Genomic DNA, 27,089 nt, shown 5'->3' with positions numbered 1-27,089 from the left:
ATTGTTCCAAGAAAATTGAATCTCTACAACTGGAAACAATGGAAATTAACTGGAAGTTGCATAAGCAAATGCCAATGTCTATCAACCTCCTTGAAGAAATAAAATCCTTGAAAGGAAAATTAGCTTGATAGAAGGCCACAATCGATGCTTCCCAACAACAAAAAGAAGGTTTAAAGGTGCAACACCCAGTCGATGATAATCAAACTACCAACAACAATGCTTCCAATCAGCGTGTGGGCATACTACTGCCTGATCCCAACTAGCTTCCCAAAGATGACCCCCCACCAATTCTTTGAAATATTCCCTCTATAAATGTGTTTTGATTCTCGATCAGTTTTGAAAATTTTATGCATGTAGCTCATTAGTAATAGTCGGATTACAATATAGCTAATTTGTAATTCTAGAAAGATCCTCTCTAGAGGACCCACTACTAGATGAATTATTGTTACTACTTCTCAAGTAATTGTTGCATTAGAGCACATATTTTAATATAAAATATTCTCGTTTTTGTTAAAAAAAATGTATTCTATAATATAAAATGTTCCTTATCACTAGATCTACATCCACATTTTACACTACTTACTAACCGAATCAAAAGAAGACATGCCTATATAGATCTTATAGCCATATACCCATTTAAATATATGAATGCATACAACTCCATACATAAACTTGCAATTGTGTGCTCAAATATGCAATGCTTAAAGCATCTATTTTCTTCATTACTCAAATCCTCCAAATACACTTACTAAGTACTTATTAATTCATATATCCTATCACTGTATGACTAAGAAAATGATTTTTGAAGCATCTACCTTTACTTCAAATACAATAAGCTAAATGAAACACTTCGTACTTAAAAAAACTTCTTCATTAGCTATAGTAATGTGTTGTCACCAATGTTCCAAATTGGTTCTTGTAATCTATTTCCTGTTGCTTTCCACCATTGAGACAACTCGGGAAAAATATATCATGCAACAATGTTGACATATCCTCTCTATTGATGGAATTGTGACATATGCTCTCTGTTGATGGAATTATGACTTATTATCTCTATTGATATATATTAATATTAGACCACTATAGTGAGAAAGGATAAGGATACTAAGATTTGATTCACCATCTAGGAAATGACTAGGTTAGTCTCACTAGATAGTCCAAGCCTAAGGTTTTATACTAAATTTTAAAAATAAGAGATGTAAATGTCATTATAAGATAGGAACAAAAAACACAAATAAGTTCGTAGAGCCAATATTTATCTTGGAAACTCTTACTTGAGAAATGAACACCCAAACAAATACATAGTATTTCTTTGGCAGAGGTGGACAAATACCAAGTGAATTAAAAACATTATATAATGGTGTTCTTCAAACATTTTAATAGGTTTCATCACTTCAAATACCATGGTTTTACCAATACCATAGGGCCCTATACCACCAATTGAAATCTTGTTGTTGACATATCAAAATTTTCTCATAGGGTAAGTCAAGATTAACCCATCAATAACTACCAAACCCTTAGAACTTGGAATCTTTATCCTTTTGAGAAATGAGTGATCAGACGACACCCTTCTTCCTTATTATTATCTAATATAATATTCACAATTTCTCCAGTTAGTGATGTTCCTAAGCTAGACCAAACCAAAATGGGAAGGTAATAAAAAAAACATGGTGCATGCAAACCAAATGGCAACTACATGCAATCTACGGCATAACATTTCATTAACATCCATATCTAAAAAATCATATAATGCATAGTGGGTATGTAGAAAGTCAACACTGACATCCCATTCCATCCTTTAAACACATGTCTAATGAGCACAAATTTATATACACTCTCGAGACAAAAATTTATATACAATTTACATGGATATGCACATTATAATTGTGTTTATGTAAATTTGTTGAGAATGTGTATTAAACTTTTAATGCATTTAAATTGTTGTGTGATATTAAGAATAATATTGAATGTGACTCTTCATGATGACATCACTAGTGCCTCAATAGGCATTTAGGAAAGTGAAGGTGGACAATGCGCAACTCATTAAGGGCATGTCTGTGTGGATTGTAGTGTTTGCCATCCATCACAATGAGGAATTATGGGGATAATATGCCAATGAATTCAACCCATAGTGATTTGTTTACAATTCATGTAAGCTTGAGATTGATTTCTTATCTTTCTCCTTCATACTTCAAGTGATGATCATGATTTCCAATTGTGAAAATAAATTATATTATTGTTGAATTATGTGATTTACGCTGAAAAATTATATTATTGTTTATATATATATATAGGGAATTTAAAAATTTATAAGAAAAACAATTAGTTTTTAAGGATATAATCCATTACAAATTTGTTTTGAAGTATAAATAAGTTATATTTAAATTTATTTTCAAAAGTCATAAAATTATTTAACTTAAATTTTCTTAGGTTAAAAATATAGATAAATTATATTTATATTTATTTTCAAAATCATAAGTCCACGGGTCTTGGATAGACGGTAATATGCTACAATGTTAATGAACTCCTTAATGTAAAGTCACCGGTTCAATTCCCAACTTAATCATAGTAATATATTGGACACTATGAAGATGTAATCCTGCCAAACTTTAAAAAAAATCATAATTTTTTTTTAATTATAATAATAATTTTTATTTCTCGATCTAGAAAAAAAATGATAAGATAAGAAAAATTTATTTAAATATAAATATAAAAATACATTTATTATTAAAACTATATATGCACATAAACTTTTAATGCGTTATGCATTTTATTTCAAGTAATTTTTTTTAAATATTGAAACATCATTTGTCACCATAATACACCATTTACATATTATTAGATATTTTATTTTAACATTTTATTTTTTTGTTTTTATACAAGGAGCTCGATAAATGTGGCACATGAATTATGAAATGGAGTAATCTAACAAGGCAGAGAAATTTCCCGGTTTCTGTCACCGCCTGGAAAAAAGTCTAGCTCTGGCCAGTAGCAATTCCTCTGCCCTCAGCCACCTTTCGCAAGCTCCGCCACCCTCTGCCATCGTTCCACCCTCCTTGATGGAATAGTCTAACAAGGCGGAGGAATTGCCCGGTTTTCGTCACCGCCCGGAAAAACGTCCAGCTCCGACCACCGGCAATTCCTCCACCCTCAGCCACCTTTCGCGAGCTCCGCCACCGTTCCACCCACCACCGTGGAACATTAATTCATCTTAAAGAATTCTGAGCGCGGGTATGGCAGCTCAAATTTGCCCCAAACCAATTCCCATTTCGCTCATTTGCATTCGAATTTTCCCCGCGGGCTCTGCAGCTCCCCTAACCAATTTGACTCACCAGCTCTCGCGCTCTGCAGCTCACCACCCAGGCGACAGACAGGCAACAAACCAAGGCGGACATCACCAGCCAGACAGGCTGGTTCATTTTTCCACTTTGCAATTCCTCTGCCTTGTTAGACAACTCCATTCAGTTAGCGACACCCAATTCCCAATTTGCCGAGAATTTTGGGTTTTGACACAGCAAATTTCAGTCGATTATATACAGTGCCACCATTAAAGTTGCATATTGACCTTTAGAGCTTTTTGGAATAGCGGTGACATCTCGAATTGATTCATAGTGAGATCAATTGACCAATCATGTCGGATCCTAAGTACGCTTATCCATACCCAGCCCAAGGTACGTTTGGCGTTTCTAAAACTCAAATTTCTTTGAAATTCATAGTATTTTGAAGTCTGAATTGCCTTTTAATGGATTTGATGAGGAGATCATGTTTAATATGTTGTTGTAGGTTACCCTCAGGGTTATTACCAGCAACCCCACCCGTCGTTGCCCTGCCGGTGTACTTTTAGGCGCCTCCGAGGAGGAATGCAGGGTTTCTAGAGGGATGGTATGTTGTTTTTTCCAGAACTTTTGGTTGTTGTTTTTGTTGATGTTTGGGTATTATGTAAGGTTTTGATAGGAATTCTGAAGTTTTTTATATGAATTGTAAGGGTTTTTTATTTGAATTAGGGTTTAATACGAATTATTGTCAGGTATTGTTAGGGTTTTGATATGAGGTTTTATTGTGCAGCTTGGCTGCTCTCTGTTGTTGTTGTCTTCTAGATGAGTGTTGTTGCGATCCGTCTATTATCTTCATGAATTAATCGGTCATTGAAACCTCTCCATGTGTACATATTTAAAAATAATCCCGCTGGTGTTGACAAAAATTGATTACTAGGAAAATCATGGTGTTGTATATTAACATATATGGATTTAGTCCATCCTGCTTCACTGAACATTTCATGGAATTCAATATAGGTTTCATGGTCTGTTATATTTCTTCTGATTATTTTCCATGTTTACACTTCATATAGATTTTGTTGGAACTTTGGCATTTATACAGATAAATTAAGTGTTGTTTATGCATTCATTTTTAACGAGGCAAGAGTTCAAAGCTTCTAAACCTGACAGCATATGTAAAGAAGAGACTTATAAAATACTACATCCTTCAAGCAATGAATTATGAACTGGAGAATAGCTAAAGGCCAATAAATCATCCAACTAGCAGCATCCATATCAATTTAAGGACTGGATACAACATGGACAGAGAATTTTGAGCTGGTACGAGCTTTTTTGCATTAATCCTAAGAAGATTTCCCTTACCACCAACACGTGCCATGCACAGAGTTTGAATATATTTTCAAATTCAATTTATAGTTCAAACATTATTACCATGTCGTATCAAATTTGATTCCCTCAAGTTACAGACTTCTCATCAAGGGAAAAAACAACAATTTGAAAAACAATTTAAATTTTATAGAGACTAATTCAAATTGCAGTTCAGAATCCTCTCTCTTTCCATCTTCAGTGGAAGTTTGACACCGAGAGACACAAAATGTTACCCACTTTCCAGCATACATTGACAATCACTAGACCAAACAAGTTTTGTAAAAATTACACAAGTAAAATTGATTCTGCTCCTTAACCTTGCATTGATTGTCAATCCCACTACCTTAGATCAACTTGCCACTTGCCATCAAAGTTAAGTGGGCAGTTAATGGTAAATCAACAAGGGATACAATCCATTGTTGCATAGGGACGGATTCATGGAAGTCTTACCCGAATAAGTGCCAGGCTGACAGCATACCTTAACAATCATTAAAGCACACAACTTTTGCAAGAATCACACATCAGCTAAATTGATTTTGTTCCATCAGCTTGTGTCTGCTGCCAATCCCACTACCTCATATCAACTTCCAATCAAAGTTCAATTAGGTACTAAATGGTAAACCAACAACAGATAGGAGCCATTTGTTGCATAGGGACAGAATCATGGATTGTAATCGAACATAATTGTTTGCTCTTCACTAAAATTACAAGTTTCAAAACCATTGGTCATAATAGAACACACAGTATGCACAATATCCTATGGTCCACCAAGTTTCCAGGGCAGCAGAGTGCGTGAGTGGAAGTCAAACAAGATGGGTAAATGATGGAATTCATCCTCATTCATCTTCAAGGCTTACAACAGGAAATTGTGGATTCAGAACTTATCAGTTGTGGCTAACATTTTGCTTCAGAATTCATGGTTCTGTCAATTCCAACTCCAAACATCAAATCTATTGCACTTTGACACTGATCAATCTATGGCTCACCTTGAGTCTCAACAGCTGTTGTGGCCTCCTCATCCTACATTAACTTCCCCATCAGTTGGAAACTTTTAATCATTGTTACAGGGGGCATTGAATAGTTTCTTAATGGCCGTAGAACTTTGCTTAAGGCAGAAAATCAGAGCTCTTATTTTAAACCCTATTTGCACAGTATAACTTGCTAATAATTTATCCTCTTTGGTAGAAAACAATGATCTTACAGTGATATGGAATTTCCCTAATCTGAGGGGAAATATTAGGAGAGTGGATAATACATGAGTTTTTCAATATGAAAATTTAGTAATGCTCGTAGCACTAAAGCCTTGACAATGTTCGTTACACTAAAACCTCAGCAACAATCATTGCCCCAACTTTTTTCTATGCAAGCCTCTTGGTGCCAGAATTCCTACCATTATGCCAAGCATCTTAGAAATCAGTTTAGTAATCCACAACTTGTGCTCATTATGCCAACTCACAACCAAGAGGGATCACATAGAAGACACATTAACCATGAAAGTGGGCTTGGGTTCTCGCCATGAAGACCAAATGTAATTAACTATTTACTATTAGTAGCATTATTTTATGAAATATAATAGCAGCAAGAGATCTCCAAAGTCAAAAGAATAAATAGATACAATATTGAGTTGGTCCAATGAATTCACTTCTATTGTTGCATTCTTAATAAAGGACTCTGATCCAAATGCAATGGTCCATAAGTCAAACAAGACTAGATTTGTATTGTTTTGCAACTGGCATGGAAATACATACTCTAAAATCTTTTCTCTCTAAACAAAGTGCACCAAGGTCAAGAGGACGCAATTTTCAGATTTTTTTCATACTCTATAATACCTTTCAACCATGGCCTAAAGAACCTGTGTTTTATGTTAATATGACTTCAAGGACTGTACTTAGTTATATCAGAAAATTGAGAGAAGGGTTACAAATTGGTGCACTAGGTGGTTGTTTATAGGAGAAAGGCTTAGGTTTTTTAAATCGATATTGGAAACAGTACCTGTTTACCAGCATTCATTAGCTTACATTCATGTGGAGATGTTGGAAAAGATTAGAATGACCTGCTTCCATTTCTCAAGGAGAGCTAAAAAGGAAAGAGATAGCATTGCCTTAGTATAGTGGAAAAGAATAGCTAAACCCAAGGGTGCTGGTGGGTGGGGTTTGTAAGATAACAAGCAATTGGCAAGGCACTAGCAGTGAAAACTTAGCAGAGGCTTATTTCTGAGGGGTGGCTGTGGTAGGTTGTTATACAACATAAATATCTGGATCTGGAATGAACGAGATTACCAGTAAGGTATATTTCTAATGTTTCTCCAGTTTTGAAAGCACTTGTTTTAACTTCTATCATTTCCCTTGGTGGGTAAATTAGCTGGCCTAGAGAAGAGGGGATGGCAAAAGAGTTAGATTGTGAACAGACCCTTGGGTGGGTTGTGGAAAACATCAAACTCGACAACAGATGGTTCAAAATATACTTCAAGAGCAAAGCTTTACTCTTCAATGCTGATAATGCAGAGCTATTAACCACTAATATTTTGGAGAAAGGCTGGAAGAAAACTGAGCATGTAAATCTGGTGGCACCAGATGCAGTTTCATGGAAGCTATACACTCACCAGCTGATTTTATCCTTTGTTAGACTGGGGGATAGATATGATTCCTTTAAATGGTCTAAAAATATTGCTACAAATTATTTCACTGCCAGACCAGGTTATAGAGAAATGTTTGGTGATGAAATTGGTGAGAAATGTTTAGTCGTGAAAGCCCATTTGGAAGGTCAGATGAAAACACATGTTTACATGTGGCTTGCTTTAGCCAACAAAGTGTTTCTGGGAGGTACTGCAGAAATGAGCATGGCAAGGTCATAGCCTCTTTTCACTTTGCAAGTGTAATAGAGATACTATTTATCTCCTACTCATACATTGTGCATATATAAGGAGGTGTGGAGATACTGTGGCGGGAAAATATTTTAATCAAATGTATGAACTGGTTCACTAACAAAGCTTTGAAGAAGTTTAAAATGGTTCCCCTGTTTGTCTCCTGGGACATTTCGATTGCCAGGAACATTTTCTATTTCAAGGTCAGGAAGCTCCCCCTTCTCAGGTAAAGCACCAAATCATGTATGTTTATGATGGCATCAAGCGTACTCCTTTGGTTAAAGTTCCTAGGAAGCTTGGCACTGGAAGTGGACAAAGCTTCTCCATGGGTTGTTTTCAAAGGACATACCAGGGTAATCATGCATCTCATGGAGCTGGAGATGTAATTTGCTTTAGTGATTCTTGGAAAGAAATATTACTAGCTTGCAGGGCCCTGATTCAAAACTGGTTACAAATGGCATTTCTAGGCATTTTGGTAATATGCAATCTGGTTCTTAGACCCCACTGTCAGCAGGCTAAACTTCTGGTCAGCACTTTCATGGTCTGCACTGCTGCTCACATCTATAGGGAGTTGAAAACAGAAGCAGAAGACTTACCAAGGAAAGCTTTGGACCAGAATGATAGTGTTTGGGAAATGTCTGAATTAGAAGGAGAAGGTGCACAACCTCCTTGCATTAAAGCCATATCTGACTAGTTTATCTCGCAGCGCTAGGTGGACTATCCAGAATAGACTTTATGCATTTCTAGGAAGTTCTTCAGTTCTATTTTTGAACTTTTGAAGCTCAGTTTGAGCTCGCCTCTGAATTTGATTTGAGACTGTTATGTATACACCATATGGACAGATCTGTGGATACTTGGGGCTTAGTTTCTGAATATATTTTGTGGTCTTTTCAAGCATCTAAACCATTTTAATGGTTTCCCTTTGTAGCCGCTAATAGAGAGTGGGTTATACTGAGGGATGTACCCAAGTCAGAATGTAAACTTTTTTCCTCCTGAATATAAATTACAATTTTTTCTTTAGATTAATAATTAAAAAAAAAGATAAGTACACACACATAATAGAGAGAGTATATTAATTAGGGTAAATGATATTGACATATTATCCAATGGATTTGTCACCAATATAGATCATACTGAACCATAAACTACATATACTCAACTATACATATTACAGACCATAGTCAATTATAAAATCATGCATTTAGAAAAGAATATAACACATCATAAGTTGAGAATATCATCATCCATATGACCACAGCGAACGATAAAAATGATAGAGTAAACAATAGAGATCATATAATAATCAACTGGTCTAGTTCTTCATGTGCCAGGGTTGGGTAGGAATTTGTTTTCCATAGAACAAATTGCAATTGCAAATCACCACGTTATACAATTCAAAGATGGCAAATGTCATGTGAAAAATAAGAATAATGATATCCTTTCCATAAAAGATCTATAAAAAAACCCATGGAAAGTTTGTGTAAAACTCTAATTCTGCAAATGAATCTCAGGTATCTCGTAAACTAAAGATATGTCATGAATGTATTGGAAATTTGGGTTATGACTTATGAGGTCTCAAAAGTTGAGTGGATTATGTTGGTTTACCTGTTTTTACTTCAAACAACTTCTTCTGTGAAGCATGTGTCTATGGTAAAAAAACATAAATAGAAACTTGACAAAATTCAAGCACATAGAACTAATATGAGTCTGGTTTATTCAGCATTTTTATAGAAGCAGCATAGATCCATCTTAAATACGGATCTAACATGAGCCCAGAGGAATCCAATTTCTTCACATTCAAATTTTTTTATAAGTTGACATACAACGTTACACATCATACTGGGCTATAGAATGAACCTCTCCTCAATAAAAAACCAACATATATCCATCTCTGCTCAATAAAAAGAACCAACATAAATACATCTTGGCTCAATAAAAATAATCAACATAGATCCATCTTAAATAAGGATCTAACATGAGCTGAGAGGATCCATCTTAAATCAGGATCTAACATAAGCCGAGAGGAATCTAATTTCTTCACGTGCATTCTAGGGCTGTAGAATAAACTTTTCACATCGAGCTATAGAATGAACTTTTTGGCTAAAAAAATAAAAACATTTTTATAGAATAAAAAAAAATTAAAAAGATGGCTAATTTCTTACTTGTTTGGTTTGAATTGATTTGATTTTCGCATCATAATTTGTAACTTTTGTTGTTATGTAAAGATTAAAAATATGGCTAGTTTCTTACATGTTTGGTTTGAATTGATTTGATTTTCGCATCATAATTTGTAACTTTTGTTGTTATGTTTAAGTATGATTTAGTAAGAATATGATATACAACATACATATTTAAAATCAATTACCAGTTGATTGAACATTCTATGATAACAAAGACTCTCATACTGTTGAAATGCAGCATTACTGTATGATTCACAAAATTCAACACAGTGGATTGAGAATTCTATTGATAAAACATACTCTTCAGGTTGAAATTCAACATAATTGTATCGCATACATAAATCAACACAAAGTTGATTGAGATTTCTATGATAAAACATATTCTTCCAATTGAAATGCAGCCTAACTGTATCACATTCCCACCTGAATAGCGAGAGGATACTACCCTTAATGTGAGCCCCTGTGATAGCTGACATTTAGTAAGGCCCATGTGTGCTGCTTTTGAATTGAAGAAAATGCAAGGACCTAATAATTTACAATTTGCAGCTTATCATCAGTCACAAACAAGCAAAAGCTGACCTTCACCTTCAGGGCCTCAGGAGTACAGAACCAAAAATGAAGCTCACTAGTGATCGGAAAAAGTTGCTTTCAACGACATGGAGATGTCTGACAAAGGCATATTGGTGACAAAAAGGAACCAGATATATACAATATTAACCAATTTTGCACATAAAGCATCACAGATCTAGTTTTCTTTGAAGATCGATTAAAGTGCTTTGTGAGATCTGTGGCAACACTTTTGCAGTGAGTTAATGATGAGCTTCCAGCAATAACCTTGCTGTCATCTTCCATCAGATCCTTCGTAAGATTTGGCCTAACATCCAGAATTCGAACAGGTAACGGTATCTGCAATCAGAGGCATTGAGAAGCTTTTAGTCCAGAGATAATGGAGTATAATTTAGGGATTTCAGTGTCAGACAGAAATTGCAGTTAGTTAACTGTATCTGCAATCAGAGACAATGAGAAGCTTTTAGCCCAGAGATAACGGAGTGGAATTTTGGGATTTATCTCTGGTTAAAGCAAACATTCTGAATTTTAGAAAAGGCCTAGTTTGTATCAGGGAACGCAATGCAGATTAATGCAACAGGAATTAATAAAAAAGCCTATTCCTAATCTATACATTTTCATGAAGCTCTTGCTGGGGTTTTAAGATTTTATTTATTTATGGAAAAGGTCAAGACTTGGCAGCACATTGTTTATTTTTATGGAGTCCCACACAGGACCGCTTACTACTATGAATAATGAGAAACAATGTCTTTGCACAAAGTATCATCAAATCACACAGCTCCTGGGCACCCCTAACCACTTGACTGATTGTTATCTACTCAAGTGGTAGAACACCATAAATAATTACACGAGTAAAAAATATGCTTACAAAGTCTAAGATGAATGCCCATCAATATTATTAATTATAACTGCAAAAACAATAAGAGGAAGGCTGATAAAAGAATAATGCCTATGGTGATGAGGAATTTCAGTGAGAATTTGGGTGGTTAATAAGTTTGAAGTTATGTTTGAGCCCTGAGACTGAGCCAGGACAATAATAATCAATTAGGTAAACAAAAAGAAGAACCCCTACAAGGATCTGCAGGGACTTCTGGAAAAACAATAGAAGTATGCCTATCAAGATCTACAGGAACCCTTGTTAATGCTGAAAACATAAGAGGAATGCCCATTGGGATCAACAGACTAGCCTGAGCAAGCACTATTGCAAAACAAAAGAGGAATGAGTATATGAACAGAGTAGGGCTGCTACCACGCTACTTACCACACTACAAGAAAAAAGGACATTGGTGAGGGGCGAAAAATATCACCATAAGCTCATTGGTGACGGTCAAAAAAGTGTTCGTCACCAAAAACTGAACGTCACCAAAAGTGGTGTCGCCAGAAGTATAGGTGTTTTGGTGACATTCAAAATCCGTCACCAATAATGATTTATAATGATGGATAGCCACTATCACCGTTTCATATGAGCAATGGTGACAGACCATAGCCTCAGTCACCAAAAACTGAACGTCACCAAAGGTGGCGTCACCAAAAGTATAGGTGTTTTGGTGACATTCAAAGTCCATCACCAATAATAATTTATAATGATGGATAGTGACCATCACGTTTCATATGAGCAATGGTGACGGACCATAGCCTCAGTCACCAAAAACTGAACGTCACCAAAGGTGGCGTCGCCTAAAGTATAAGTGTTATGGTGACATTCAAGGTCCGTCACGAATATTGATTATAATGACGGATAATGACCATCACCATTTCATATGAACTACAACGATTTCTTGTGATGGATATTTCACTATTGGTGCATATATATGGTGACGTTTTTTTACTGTCACCAAACGCCGCATTGTCAAAAGTATAGGTGTTGTGGTTACATTCAAGGTTCGTCACGAATAATGACTATAATGACGGACAGTGACCGTCATCATTTCATATCAACAACAGCGATTTATGGTTACGGACCTTTCATGGTCATCACTATTGATGCGTATATATTGTGTCATTCGTTGATTGTCACCATTTCATATTTTAGTGAGGGTCGAAAAATGTCACCATAAGCTCATTCGTGATGAGCAAAAGAGCATTCGTCACCAAAAACTAATCGTCATCATTCCATATGGTATCAGGGCATGATGGAATCGAACCACCAACCAACTGCTTGTAAAGCAGATGCTCTTCCATTGAGCTAGCACCCTTTAAATAATTATACCTTGAAACTTCATAAATTGTAAATTCAACAACTTTCAATAAATTAAAGTCTCGAAAATATTTTATTAAACAAGCAAAGCAGCATCGAAGCTGCAAGTCCCTACTTAATGGTTATGGAACTTATGAAATGTGGGTGGAGGAAAAAATAATTACATATAAGAAAATCAATATGTTAAGTTGAATACTCAATTAGAAGTGAAACTTTGAAGACATTTATAACCTATAAATGACCTATAACTAGAAAATGCACCAAATATTGCAAAAGAAATGTCATAAGTGGATAGCATATGGAAGAAGAGCATTGATGAAGACAGATGCAATATGTTATAGGTTGAGTGAAATAAAAATCTCAATGTTGTTGTTGTTGGGTGTTTAGATATTTGAATGATATCTAAACTTCTATGCAAATGTAACATGGATCTCCAAAAATCATGAACGACATAGATATATATATATATATATATATATATATATATATCCCCCTTCACATAAACTAACATGCAATTTAAAATTTCACAAGTCCGCACTCAAACACAACAACAACCAACAAATAAAAAAAATTGATGTGGACAGAAAGCAATAGCTTCACCTTCATTCTTAAGCTACTTCTATTTATTTGAATTTGACTTGTGACATTCTTTATCTAACAAGGAATCAAAATCATCACTAGTATTAAATTCATCCAACACAGGCTTTGGAGATCCCATTGACATCTGCATTTTTGTCGCCATCCCTGAAAGCCATGGAGATCCATGTCAATAGTAGAATAAGATGTGTGCCTATTGCTCAAGAACGAATTCCTTATTAACCATTGTTACCTAACAGAAACCAAAGAGAACACAATATCAATGCACACAAAATCCCCTACAAAAATATAATCATAACTTAACTAAGATGTCTAAAAGATGTCTTTAATTAATAAACTTTGTATTTGAAAATTATGTTTCTTTAGATTTAAAAAAGACTACGTTGTAGAACACTTCTGTCTATTTATCCAGGCAATTATATAGTAGCATATGTCACGCGGTATCAATCTACAACGCCTAAAGTAAAAAGACATTTTCTCAAGAAAATAGATTTAGAAAAGAGCTTTGAAAACTATATGTTTGTCATCAAAGCTTTAATTAGTTTAACAACAAACTAGTTGGAGTTTGAAAATCAAAAATATCTCATAGGAAAGGAACAGGACAATGGCCAAAGTCGTTATTCATACAAATAAATCTAGAGTCACTATTGCCATTGCAGATAACTGAAATTTGGGCAGTGGTCTAACAACTAGAGCTTATTTTCAAGGAAGACTCGTCAATACCATCATTTTTTTCCAGGGTTTTTTGTGTCTCTAGATCCAGATCAGATAGCTTTCTATTCTCAAGTTCTACCTTTCAAGTACTTATTTTTGGCTCACCCTTTAAAACACAATTCTACCATTCCATTTGATTTTGTTTTGCCAAGAGAATTGGCAGAAACCTTCCCATCCTTTATTTTACATCAATCAATAACCATCCATCAGTGATATAAAGAATAATAAATACACAACAAAGGCCAAAGATGCGCTAGTTGTATACCTATGTTCTATGACTCATCTGACCTTACTGGTGCAAAGAGCTCACCCTGAAAAAATAACGTCCACATGGAATTTACAAAACTTTTTTAAATCAATTAAAATACGAACATCATTTTAATCAATAAAATCTTTGACTTAAAATAAAAGTGGCATAGAATTGAATGTTATATCAACCATGTCAAGTAACTAACGTCGGGTGAGAAATACAAGCCATGCATATTGGATTAGTGAAATAATTGATCTGATGAAGCTCAAAATCAAACAGATGACTTACAACTAAGGAACGCAAATAAATGACTTACAATTAAGACATGAGGTTTCCCTTTCAACCATGTCGTTAAATGACTCTTCTTTATGCCACAGAACATTAAACTTTTTCTGATACCAGGTGGAAGTGGTATTGTAACATTAACCACTGATAGAGTCTGTGTCCACGACTACTTCTCAAGATCCACTCCATTACCATCATTTGGGGCTAGATAAGATTCGTGCAAAAACCATCAACATGAAAATGAAATCTACATCCTTGTAAAAAAATGGGAGGAAAAAAAATCCACAAATTGAAACAGATTGTAGGATAACTCATTCCTGCAACATGATTATCTTGTCATGAGCAATTGATGAAAAAAGTCAACTAAAACTTGTCAACAAGGATTATAGTAAAACATAAAAGAACTGCTCCAACACATATATAATCCTAAACATAAGTATCTATACATATAAGTATTTATTGAGATCATTGTATTTTGTGAAAATAAGGAAGTCAAATCTTTGAATTAACACAATTTATGGTACCACTTCCTTACGAAGTCCATTCATTCGAGTATTTACGAAGTCCATTCAAAAATTTCTTCAAGGTTCAAAGTTCAAGCAATTAACATGTAGCCTAAAAAAGCTCAGATTTGAAAAAGAGATAACCCAAAAATGTAGAGTATATATCTCACATTTATATATCCTAATTTCTAGACATTGAAATGACACTTTATAGCATACTATTGTGAATTCAGCCTAAGATGCTATAAAAAAGTATTGATGGTTATTTTTGTTAAAAATGGAAACTAGGGCCAAATTCCAATTTGAACGGTGCCTTTGGGGCTAGATAATTGTTTCATTGAATTCCTCTTTTTGAGAGGACCAAAATTGATCTAAATATCATCAAATTTGGATAAGTAGAAGTGGAATTTCGAATTTATGTTTCTCTCATGTAAATTATTTACGTCGGCCTCAACTATATGTCAGCTTAAGAAGATCAAAAGTCACATCCCCTCAACTCCACTAAATTGTATATATAGAGGAGCATTCCCTCTCATTTGGGACACATCAATCAAAAGAAAAAGATATCTTTGTGGCAGCGAAGATCAGTCCTTTGTGGTGGAACGAATGGCAGACTTTCATTCAAGAGTTATCAAGATCCAATGTGAGAATAAGAGATAGACCGGATCAGCTGGTCTGGGCATATGCTGACTCAGGATCCTACTCCCCGAAAGCAGGTTACAATTTCCTAATGTCGAAAAAAGGATGGGAGGACCCAGGTTGGTGGGCGAAACCTTTGTGGAAATTAAAATGTCCTAAAAAAGCCAGACTGTTCTTTTGGTGTGTGCTAAAACAAAAGATACCAACCTGGGATGTTCTACAAGCAAGATTCAAACAAGGGCCTGGAAGATGCCCTCTTTGCAAAGCTGACTCGGAGACCATCTTTCACCTTTTCATGGGATGCCCCTTCTCTAAAAGGGTGTGGGAGGAGGTTAACAAATTACTGAAGAAACATCTTAGTTGGGATGGGGGATCCATAATGTCTGCTTGGGAGCAGCGGTGGAACCATTCTTCAGGAGAGAACTTGAGGAATCTCCCTCCTATTATCTGTTGGGGAGTATGGTTAGCCAGAAACAGAAGCCTTTTCAATGACAGTACACTTTCAGCAGAAGCTATAGCTATTCAAAGCGCAGCTATTTTTTCCAGCATCCCTGTTCCAGAGGACTCAAAGAAAAAGCCACAGAGCAGGGAGGAACAAATAAGAGCAGGCATCCCGTGGGCCTATTTTGATGGGGCCTCACAGAACAACACTGCCGGGGCAGGGATAATTATACATTTAACCGAATCTCACTCCTTAATGGCTTCAGTGGGTATTGGTCCCGGAACTAATAATTATGCCGAACTTTCAGCTCTAAAACTTCTCCTCTGTTGGCTTATCCATAGACACATCTTCGCAATTCAGATTTTTGGAGACTCCTTGAATGTAGTGAAGTGGGTAAATGGTAACAGTAGGTGTCAAAATTACATGTTGAGGCCACTTCTTGAAGAGATATTGACATTAAAACAGTCTTTTAATGTTTTTTCAATTGAACACATCTACAGGGACAGAAATGAAGTCACGGACAAGCTATCTAAAGATGGTCTGCAGCAGGCTGTGGGCATATGGAAAATGACTGAAAAAGTGCAAGATCAGATCCGTGTGTCGGATCTCCCCCCTTATGCATAATCGCTGCTGCTTTTTCCTGTTGTTGTTTATTTTCCTTTTCTGTATATAGTCGCATGTCTTTCCTTTTTGTAATGGACAAGTAATTCTGGACACTATGAACTTATTGCCCAAGGTATGCGGGCGTCACTATTTTGGTGGGCTGTTTTCCTTTCAACGAGGCCCACGGAACTGTACTGATGTGGTTTCAAGTCATGGTCTGTATCACAAAGACTGAGGCTTGCGCTTGGTTCCCAAAGGGGAAGCACCCTGTATCTGGTACAGGGGAACTGAAAGGTTTTGAAGATTTTGGCTATTTCAGAGAAGCATGATCCTTCTCTGGCTTTTTTGCTGAGGGAGAAGTCCTCACCGAACTGAATGCTCTTTTGCATCTGCTTGTAACTTTTTATCTTTATATATAAAAAGTTCGCTTTTTTTCTCTGGAAAAAAAAATACTGAACTCATAGACTTGTAATTGAACTCTTACAACCATCAAATTAATTCATGCACTATCAAGAAATATCATCAATGATATATTTCCTTATAAAAAATTATGCCTCATACCTTGAATTCGACCTAGAGTTTAATGCACATTCCAATCATAAGAAGAAATAATCCCAGATAAAATGGGCAACTGAGTTAGAGACTACGCTTTTCCAACTAGCCATAGATTCGACAGCATTATGGTCTTTCTTGTTGCCCAATCACCACCGAGCCAGATTCCAGGGCATAAGGAGGTTTCTCAAGAACAAAAACAATCAGGAATCCAGAAAAAGATCTCCACCCCAGGCTATCAAGGGGAAATGTTGAAGATGCAATTGAACTCATCAACAAAATGCTTGATTGGGATTTTGTGTCTTGGAATGAAATCATTTCAGTGTTTTCCCAGCAAGGCCACAACAAGGATACTCTGGAACTTTACTTTTAAATGAAGCTCGCAAGTTTAAGGCCGGACCAATTTACATTGACAAGTGGTCTAAATCCATGTGCCAACTTGATGTGTCCCCAGTGTGGTGCACAAGTTCAAGCTAAGGTAATCAAAGTGGGATTCGAATCAAATGCCTTTCCAGAGCTTGCTCTTATTGAAATGTATGTTAAGTGTGATAGAAAGGAGGATGCAATCCAAGTGTTTGATCACATTTGCGTGCCTAATGTTTTCACATGGAATTCTTTGGTTGTTGGATATGCCCGATGCAGTAGGTTAGAGCGTGCAAGGTAATTGTTTGATATGATTCCTGAGAGGGATGTGGTCTCTTGGAGTAAATTGATTGTGATTTACACCCAACATGGGTATAGTGAGGAATCCCTCCAATAGTTTCGTGAAATGCATAGGTCTAGCATGAGGCTGAATTATATTACCTTCAATAGTGACCTCAATGCTTGTTACCTTACACTCCATTCAGCAAGGAAGACATCTACATGGCTTGATAATCATAAGTGAACTTGAATTGGATGTATTTTTCGAGAGTTCCCTTGCAGACATGTATACTAAATGTGTTGGAGTATAGATGATGCACACCTTCTATTTGATAAAATGGTTATGTGAGATGCCATTTCATGGACATCAATCATTACGAATTTGGCACCTTAGAGAGTGCACACCAATTATTTAATATAATTCCTACAAGGAATGCAGTTTCTTGGAATGCAATGATGGCAACGTATGCCCAAGTTGGGTATGGTGAGAAAACCCTACATATTTTTAGAGAAACGTTTTTGGCAAGAATGAAAATAGATTGGGTCACCTTTGTTAGTGTTTTAAGTTCATGTGCCCATTTAGCGACTTTGAAGTAGGGCAGGCAAGTCAATGTACACAATATCAGAAGTGAACTCAAGTCAAAACAGGAAGCCACCTAACTTGAAGACTACCATGCACATTGAACTGTTGGGCCATGCAATCTGGCGAAAGCTAGCTGCTGTGGGGTTTGAACCTGCAACCTGCCAACGACAACACCCACATATGAGTTTGCAACAAAAGTGGTATTCCTAGTGAGAGATTAGAGTTTGCAAGGGAAGTGTTTGTTAAAATTCCACTAAGAATATGCGTTGAGGTAGTGGTCTCACTCTCGAGTTTGCTCCCCAAGTTTAACAAAGGGTGGATCAACTGCACAAGTAGCACCAAATGCCTCTATATTCAGACATTCAATTTTATTTCAAGTTGCTCAAAGCTCAAACATAGCTTTGTTCTTATTAAATATCCACTTAAGATGTCATACGATTGTCGCGTCTTATCAATTTACAATTTGGCACATAGCAGTCACGAAGAATGTTTACGAACATCCAAAATCATTGTAGCCTCTTCCATCTTTTTCAAAGAAAACTTTCACCAAGTTGGTAATATTTCTATTTCGAAAAAAAATGAAGACCCCCTCTTCGGGTCTATAATGTATTTTGTTATTGGAATTGTTCATGGCTATTGTCAAAGCGTTTCAATATTTGTCAGATTGGTAAAAATCTATGCAAAATAAATGTTTTATTGCATTAACTGCGTAGATATGGACTTGAATTCCATCTGCGTCAGTGTAACTCCTTCGTAGTTCTGGTGCAAACAAACATATTATTAGAGTGGCACTTGAATTCTGGCACTCATATCAAAGTGGTGGTTCCCTGATATTTTATATTGTGAATGGGTGACTGAAATATAGGACTCTTGACTCGCATGCAAAAATATTTCATTTCAAGGATTTGGTGATATACCCAATGTCTATATTGTAGACTAGGATGTATACGCAGTAGCTATCGGGATTCGACAATGAAGCACTAGTCATGTCTTCATGACCCAAATGCAAGAAGTTTGAACCCCACATGTCCAAAATGTCATTTTTGGTATTTGGATAGATATGTAGTATGTATATGTAGTAGGCTGAGTAAATATATATATATATATATATATATATATATATATATATATATATATATATATATATATATATACATATACTCGGTGGTTGTGGACATACAATGAAGTACTAATCAAGAACACTATGAAAGATAGGCTACTACAGTGTCTAAGCAATTATTCAACCTCTTGTCTTGTCGAGAACCAAGAAAAAAAAAAGTATGAACAAATAAATTGAATGCATATATATTTTGAGCCATAATTGTCCTACTTTTGGGTTGATTTGAGATGGACCATTGTAGACTTTGCAATCGAATGGAGTAGTGAAGTTGAATGGGGAAGTTTAGAGTAGGTAATGAGCATAGGATGAACGTTGCCATCATATCAAAAGAAAAATCTTCCCATCGCAGGATTCAAAGCTAGGTGGATATACAAAACATACATGGTTATTTGCTTTTTATTCTAGGAAGTATATATTGTCTTAGCATGCCTTAAAATGATGTGGTAACTTTCAAGACAAATAAGTATTAGCCTTTGCTATCTTTTTATTCTGGCCTTTTCGGGTTCATGGCTGCCTCTGGTCTTCTCGATTAGAGTGTTTTCTAACATAGCATAGGGCACAAGGAAATGCAGTGAAAGTTGTGGGAATGCCTCAATTCCATATCCTTTCTATATCAATTCAAGGCATTGTCAGTTGGATCGATTCAAATTGCAATTCTATAACAATACTGTGAGGATTTAAGTGAACAACCTTTACTATAAGTTTCTCATCACATGGGATCATCATCAATCCTCTCTAATCTTCCTATCCTAAAAACCTCAAGGGCTTCAGTGTCAAAAGGCATGAAGAATTATGCAATTTCTGCCAGCAACTTTCTCCAATTATCTGACTGCAAGAGCACTCCAGATTGTCTGTTGAAGTGCAATATTCCTTATATGCAGAGCCGCAATGAGCAGTGCATGTTTGATAGGACATTTTGCTATCCCTTTCTGAATGAGACAATATGGCACCATGGAGATGATGACTTTGCTCACTTCTCCTAGTTGCAGTGCCAGAGCTTCATTAGTTGGATACTCACACTCATATTGACCCGTTTGGATGCAAAGTGTGGGTTAAAGTGGGAATTGGGTGTTATGGGCACTTTTTGATGATGTTCACTATGACCCCAATGTGGTCTATCAACATGTCGTAGATGTAACTGACAATGTGAGGTGTGCTTCTAAAGATGGCTATCAAGGAGATGAGTTCTGTCAAGGCACTGGATACGTAAGAGTATGCAAAAAGCATGGTGAGAAGTCATACGATAAGGACTGTCGAAGAGATCACAATGCAACAAAGAGAATAGTCCTTGCGACTGGGCTTGTGGCTTCGTCAACACTTGTGGCAGCAAGTCTTATTGCACTTGCTTTACACAAACAACATAGATAATCTAATTTTTGAATTAGACAGTCCAGTGAGGAAGCCAACTTGCAAACCTTTTACCTATGCACTCTGAAGAATTCAAACTTGATCTATTCCCTTATAAGATGTTGGAGAAGGCCACTAAAATCTTTGCTACTACAAAAAAAAAAAAAGTGTGGACATAGTGCTTGTGGGACTATATATGCTGGGAGGCTTACTGACGGTCACCTTGTTGCTATAAAAGGGATCCATTTTGGGAGTTCTCACGGAGTAGATCAACTATTAAATGAAATTAATATCTTCTCAACAGTGAAACAAAATAAAAATTAATACAAATTCTTGGTTTTGTTTATTAACTGAATTTGTATCTACTTGAACCGAGGGTTTATATATACTAATGTTGATGAAGTGATGATATAATTGCCTACATTGTTTACCTTGTTGTTAAAGTATGTTAGAATTCTAGAACCAAGTCAGTAAGAAGCAGAGTTCATCTCTGTTCTACCTATGATTATCATATCAGGTTGAGTACTCCCTACTTACTGTTGTTATTCTGCTAGTATCAGATTCTGCAAATCAGTGTTCTAGATATTAGATTATTGCATATAGGGTACAAGAGCTATGTGCCATCATTTGCAAAGCAATGCATTCAAGCAAGATAAAGGGTTGTGAATGAGTTGAAGTCATCCACTCATCGGGTAGTGAACAAATTGGATAAAAGAGAGCAACAGTCAGATTCTCAGTTGGAGCACTCTAATGAAAACCATAATTCCCTAGACTCTATTTATTCTCAAGCATAACTACCAGATCAAATTCAAAGGCTGTACAAGATAAAATGACAAATGTTATAAATCAGTGCAATTCCATTTTTTTGAGAAATCTTATCAGATAATTGGCATTTAATTTAAGTTTCAAGAATAGTAGTTTGATATGCAGAAGACTGTGGACACTAGTATGGTTGATCTTCAAAAGTTCTATGTAAGATTAGGACAAGATATAGGGTAACTTCAAAAATTAACTTCACATACATAAAAGAAAATCATTGAAGTGGCTAGCATTGTATCATCTCAATTAGAATATTCAAAATAAAACAGATGACATTGGCAACGCAGTGACTTTGTCATTGGGTCAACAGAAACTATTACTGGATGACCAAAGTCTTGCTTTGCAAGGCCTTAATACTCATACACAAACTCAAGTTGAAGCCTTTGAATAAAGCAAGTATCAGTACAACAGCTTGGTGATAATGCTTGCCAGCACTAGCTTTAGTTCACTACTTACCAAGAGGAGCTTTAGCCAACTCACAATGGCCTAGCACAGAGCTCCTCTATGGTTTTGTCAACTCAGGAAGAATTTGAGTCAAAGAAATCCACTATGGTCATGGCTCAAAACAAGTTATCTTCATTGCAAAATGCCATTCTTCTTGAGTCTCGGGCTATTAATACCATCTTCTTATACTTGATTATGATGTGTGTGCTCTATATGTTGATAAAAACAAAATAAAACCAATAAGGTCAGATGTGTTCTGTACTCTGTAGTTTGCATATCATTTGCCATTGAGTTCATCATAGCCCATTTTAAAGGCAGTGTCTTTCACAACAATGCTGGATTGCCTCAGAGACATTTTATGTAAGAACAACATTTTCATATACTCTTTCTCTCTTGGGAGTTCAATATTTTTGACTCGTATATCGTCAGCAACAATGGAACCCAAAAGACAGCACAAACCTTTTTAATGTGCTAAATATTGAAAGGCACTCTTACTAAATATTTTGCACTTCAATGTTGCCAAGTTAATATACATGTATATTAGGAATATAAAACCCCATGGGATCACCATCTCTGATGCATTAACACTCATTAAATTGACCAATAAACTTCTCTTGGGAGTTCAATATTTTTGACTCGTATCCAACTAATGGAACCCAAAAGATAGCACATCAATTTCTTTGATTACTGGAACCACAAAACAGCACAATAATTTTGATTAATTAACAATATATGACAGGTTTAAGATTCCTGTGGGATGGAATATATGGTTGTAGGTTTCCTGGAGAATTTACCAGTGTTCATCCTGAAGATGAATCCAATTGAGGATTCAAAACATCAACCATTCTGGAAGATGAACACTGGTAAATTCTCCAGAAAAACCTACAACCTAACAATGAATGCTTTGCTAATTCATCAAGAGGCATGATATAAACAAAAGGTACAACATGACAAACTCAACACATACAGAAGAATGGCATCACATGATTGACAGGTTGCAGATTGATTAGCCAACCAACTGTATGTGAAGCATCTCAAACGCACAAAATCGAATTGCATACAACATACTATTTCAGGTTCTATATGTTTCACAATGGCATTTCCTCTGTGTGGATCCTATGGCATATACAGTCAACCCTATAGGAAGACTTGATGCCTAATTTTCCCCACACAAGAATTCTTGCAAAATCTATTAAAATTTTCAAAATGATACGCTGACTAGAATAGGGGCTAGATTTTGCTATAATGTGCCCATAACAGATCAAAGCACTAGTCTTCTTTCCTTGTTAATAAAAAAAATCCAAAATTATTCTCTTTTACCCCATTTTGTTTCATTCTGCAATCTATAATTTACCAAAAACGTTTACTCGATATCAGAGCCTGCTTGAACCATAAAAATCCAAAAATATATATCATAAACTTGGCTCTACTTCCCTCAAGCAAATCATGTGAAATTGACCTAAAACTCCTAGGACATTTTGCTTGTAGGGGCCCTTGAAGTGTGCTTTTTTGAAAGATCTTAATAGGGCAAAGATGGTAAAAGTTATAGACCATGAGGGTTACTCATCCACTAGGTAAATAAATATTCACTTATAAAAGTTCCCTACTTCTCAATAATCATAGAAATAGACTTTACATTCTCAATGCCAATGAAAAGCTAATAAACAGTGTGCAGATTTGGCTTCCATAAATGCTTGTTATCTCTTTTTAGTGATATGTTATATAATTATTTATGTTTGCTTGGAATTTTTGCATAATTGATTAGAAGTGTCATACTATGGTTTGTTAATACTCTGAACAAATTTTTAAGTAAAATGATTAAATTGGTTTAGATGTACACTCCAACATGCACATGCAAAAAATATAACTAATTAGGTCACACATAAAGCTAATGGCATTTATGGAATCTTGCAAAACTAAAAATCAACGTGTATCCTAGGGTTTAGCAAAGAAAATTACCTTAAGATGTTGAAAAGAGCATCGAGGTCCACCAAGCTTTGTCGTAAATCTCTATAGAGGAATCCCAAAAGCTGTAAAACCAAGGTACAAATTATAAATTTCTTTGATCACAAGCCAAAAAAATTCAAATAAATTACATGAAACACCATTTAAAGAATTTGTATCCCAAACAAAATGGGTAACTACAAAGAATTATTTTCATAAAATGTAATAAAGCATCTAACTTACTGAAGTTTTTTGGTTTCAGATTGTCACTTTTCTTCTCATAAAATGTAATAAAGCATCTAACTCACTGAAGTCTTGATTTCAGATTGTCACTTTTCTTCTCATAAAATGTAATAAAGCATCTAAATTACTGAAGTTTTCATTTGAGATTGTCACTTTTCTTCAAGTTTTTATTTTTTAGTGTGAGAATGTATCTGGTCATTGAATACAATGGACCTGTATGTTATAAAAGCTGATTTTAGTGCCAGTGTGGACTGAGGATGGAAAGCTATTGTTTGGTTTGGAAGTGAAACCTGCCTTTCACGATGGGAATGGATAGGGTATTGGTAGAAAATTGGTTATTCATTATGATATAAATGTATTTTTTGATTGTCTGCGGGTATCATTCTAACAATGATAAATTGAAACTCTGGGGCATCACACCTACTTCATTGCCAAACCTGAAAAGGTGCTTGTGTCTAGACAGTTTATAAGTTCTAGAGAAAGCAAAGTTTGTTAGGATGCTTGTTATCATGCAAAAAACAAGTTATATGGTACTAAAATTTCTTCCTTGAGGTCAAGTAGGGATTTGACAATAAGCTATTTGAAGCTCCATGCCCAAGATATTTTAAAGAAGATGTATAAGTGTCAAATGCCACCATTCCAAAATTGGAAGTACCAAAGGAATCTCAATTCTAAAATCATTTCATTTGAAGAACTTCCATAGTGATAACAATAACATCCTGCAAAAGATCCTAACATGCATCCACACAAAGAAATCATTCAACAAGCAGATGTTAAGTGCTAGAATAATGCAAAAGATGATGAGAGATGCTCCAGAAATGGTTTTGATCTGCCATGTTATAGTTGATATACCTTGGTAATAATCAAGTAGAATCAAGTGGAGGCTTTCTCAGGTTAACACTATTGAGTTTTGGCATGAACTGTGTAAAAATATTTAATCTGACACATTTTGCTCGAAGATTTCACTTCTTTGATGATAAGTGAAATGTTAACTCGAAACAAGTTATATAAAAACATCTTCACAGTCCCAACAAAAAACTCAAGATAAAAGTAGTGGTAGTTATATTAGTAATAGTGTTGGTTACAATAATTAATCTTCACGAAGAGTTATAAAGTTATGACCCCTTGCTAAGATATACAAGAAATCATATATGCCTTGACTCTCATTGTTAGTGACCCTCCATCAGTTGACCTATATGGATTAATTAAATAAAAGTTTCAACTTTTGCTTGCTTTCCCATTGTATGGGACTTGCCAGTCCTAATGAAATGAGTGGTTGTGGACCTTGAAGGTACACCATATAACAAAATTGTGGTTGTTAGAAGTTCAAGGTCTTTCAATTTTTTTTATTTGTGCAGATTTAATGCCATTGAATTTCAGGATGTAATCGAGTACATGGTGTGCATGTTAGCCATGCTGACTGAAATATACGCCTAGTAAAGAAAGACAAGACAAATACAGACTTGTTTGTTTCGCTAAACATGTAGGATGTGAACATGTAATAAAGGGTATTCTAATTGAATCTCGGGGATTGATTTGAATCATGGAAGGGCTTCATCTGCTTGCAACCGATGTTGCATGGAGCCAAAGTAATGGTCATCTTCTTCACAAATTTAACTGTTGAAATTTTGTTAACATTGGAGACTGGGGCCAAATTCCACATTGGGCAAGTCTCTTGAAGAAGATAATTATGGCATTGAATTCATCTTTCTGAGAGGACCAAAATCAGCTTAAAGTTCATCGAATTTGGTTAAGGAAAAGTGTGTGCTTTTTAATTTATGTTTCTATCATATAAAATCATCAAGGTCGGCCTCACCTATATGTCGGCTCAATAAGCCCAAAAGTCACGTCTCTTCAACCCCATTGAATTGTATATAAAGAGGTGCCTTTCAACCTCATTTGACACAACTCAAGGGCTGTGTTATCTCAAAATCAAGCCCTGAAAGGCTGCAGACCAGGAAGACTTCAAGTAACTGTTTCAGACCTACTTTAGGCTGAGGCTTAGCCTCCTCAACCTGAGAGGGCTCTCTCTAGATGGGTTAATGATTTTGATTAAGATAAGATGGCTAACTCTTTGTGAAATAACTGTGACAAATATGGATGCTGGAAAAACATTAAACAAGTTTCCATTGGGCCTATGGAGTCAACAGCACCTCAATAAACCAGGATCTTGACTTTACATAGAAGTCAGGGCATTCTGCATTTGAATATTCAGAACATAACTCATATGAAACCACAGCTTATAAATGCATACAGGAAATCAGAGCACAATCAGTGAATTCTGAGTGATTATACACTTATACAACTGTAAAAAGAAATTAGGAAAGGACAAGATCACACATTCTGAACATAGAAATCCTTCATGAATCCTGAGAAGTAAAGCCCAAATTCTATTACTGAAACTCTGTCTTTATATAAGCCAAATACAATGCTCTGTCATAAAGTTTTCCAACCCTTTGTACATCAGCTCTTCTGCTATATATAGAGCTTTTTACACAACTTATATTCCTCCTCCAGCATGAGGGGAATTCGAATTCATCCTACTATGACACTTATTGATACTCAAAACTAACTATTAAATGAAAATGACACCTAACTAGCAGTCCTAGAGACCTAATACAACTAGGAGTGTAACTCCTTATCATGATTCAACAACCTTATCTAAGAATTTAAAGCATTATTTGACAACTTGCAACCTCAAGGAGTCGAATTTGATGAAGCCTCCCACGTGGTCACCCAACTGCTGATGACAAACCCTAGAAATTAGGGAACATGTTTCCCTGTTTTTAGGTTTAGATCCTTGAAAATTACAGAGCCTTTATCTCTTCATCCATGACACATTTTACGAAAATGAAGGAGGTTTTTGTATCCCATGTTCTCCAGAACAAAAACCTCTCCTAGTTTTTGAAAAC

General features: G+C 35.6%; 1 long non-coding RNA gene and 1 pseudogene across 2 annotated transcripts in view; one reads left to right on the top strand and one right to left on the bottom strand.

The window, feature by feature from the left end:
- Positions 1-9,982: 9,982 nt before the first annotated feature.
- Positions 9,983-27,089, bottom strand: part of LOC149191759 (uncharacterized) — a 37,700-nt gene continuing 20,593 nt past the window's right edge. For both annotated transcript variants that reach the window (XR_016254846.1, XR_016254847.1), the window contains 2 exons: positions 23,950-24,020; positions 9,983-10,592 (listed from right to left, as the gene is read on the bottom strand). This is a non-coding gene — a long non-coding RNA (uncharacterized LOC149191759). The remainder of the gene's footprint in view (positions 10,593-23,949; positions 24,021-27,089) is intronic.
- LOC149191760 (protein GAMETE EXPRESSED 1-like) lies at positions 21,343-22,404 on the top strand (annotated as a pseudogene).

This window comes from Pinus tabuliformis, chromosome 2_2 (assembly GCF_031772625.1).
Source record: "Pinus tabuliformis cultivar Carrire ecotype Pingquan chromosome 2_2, CPIR1, whole genome shotgun sequence".
Classification (NCBI taxonomy): Eukaryota; Viridiplantae; Streptophyta; class Pinopsida; order Pinales; family Pinaceae; genus Pinus; species Pinus tabuliformis.
Note: the sequence above shows the minus strand (reverse complement) of the source record. Positions and strands in the feature narration are given on the sequence as shown.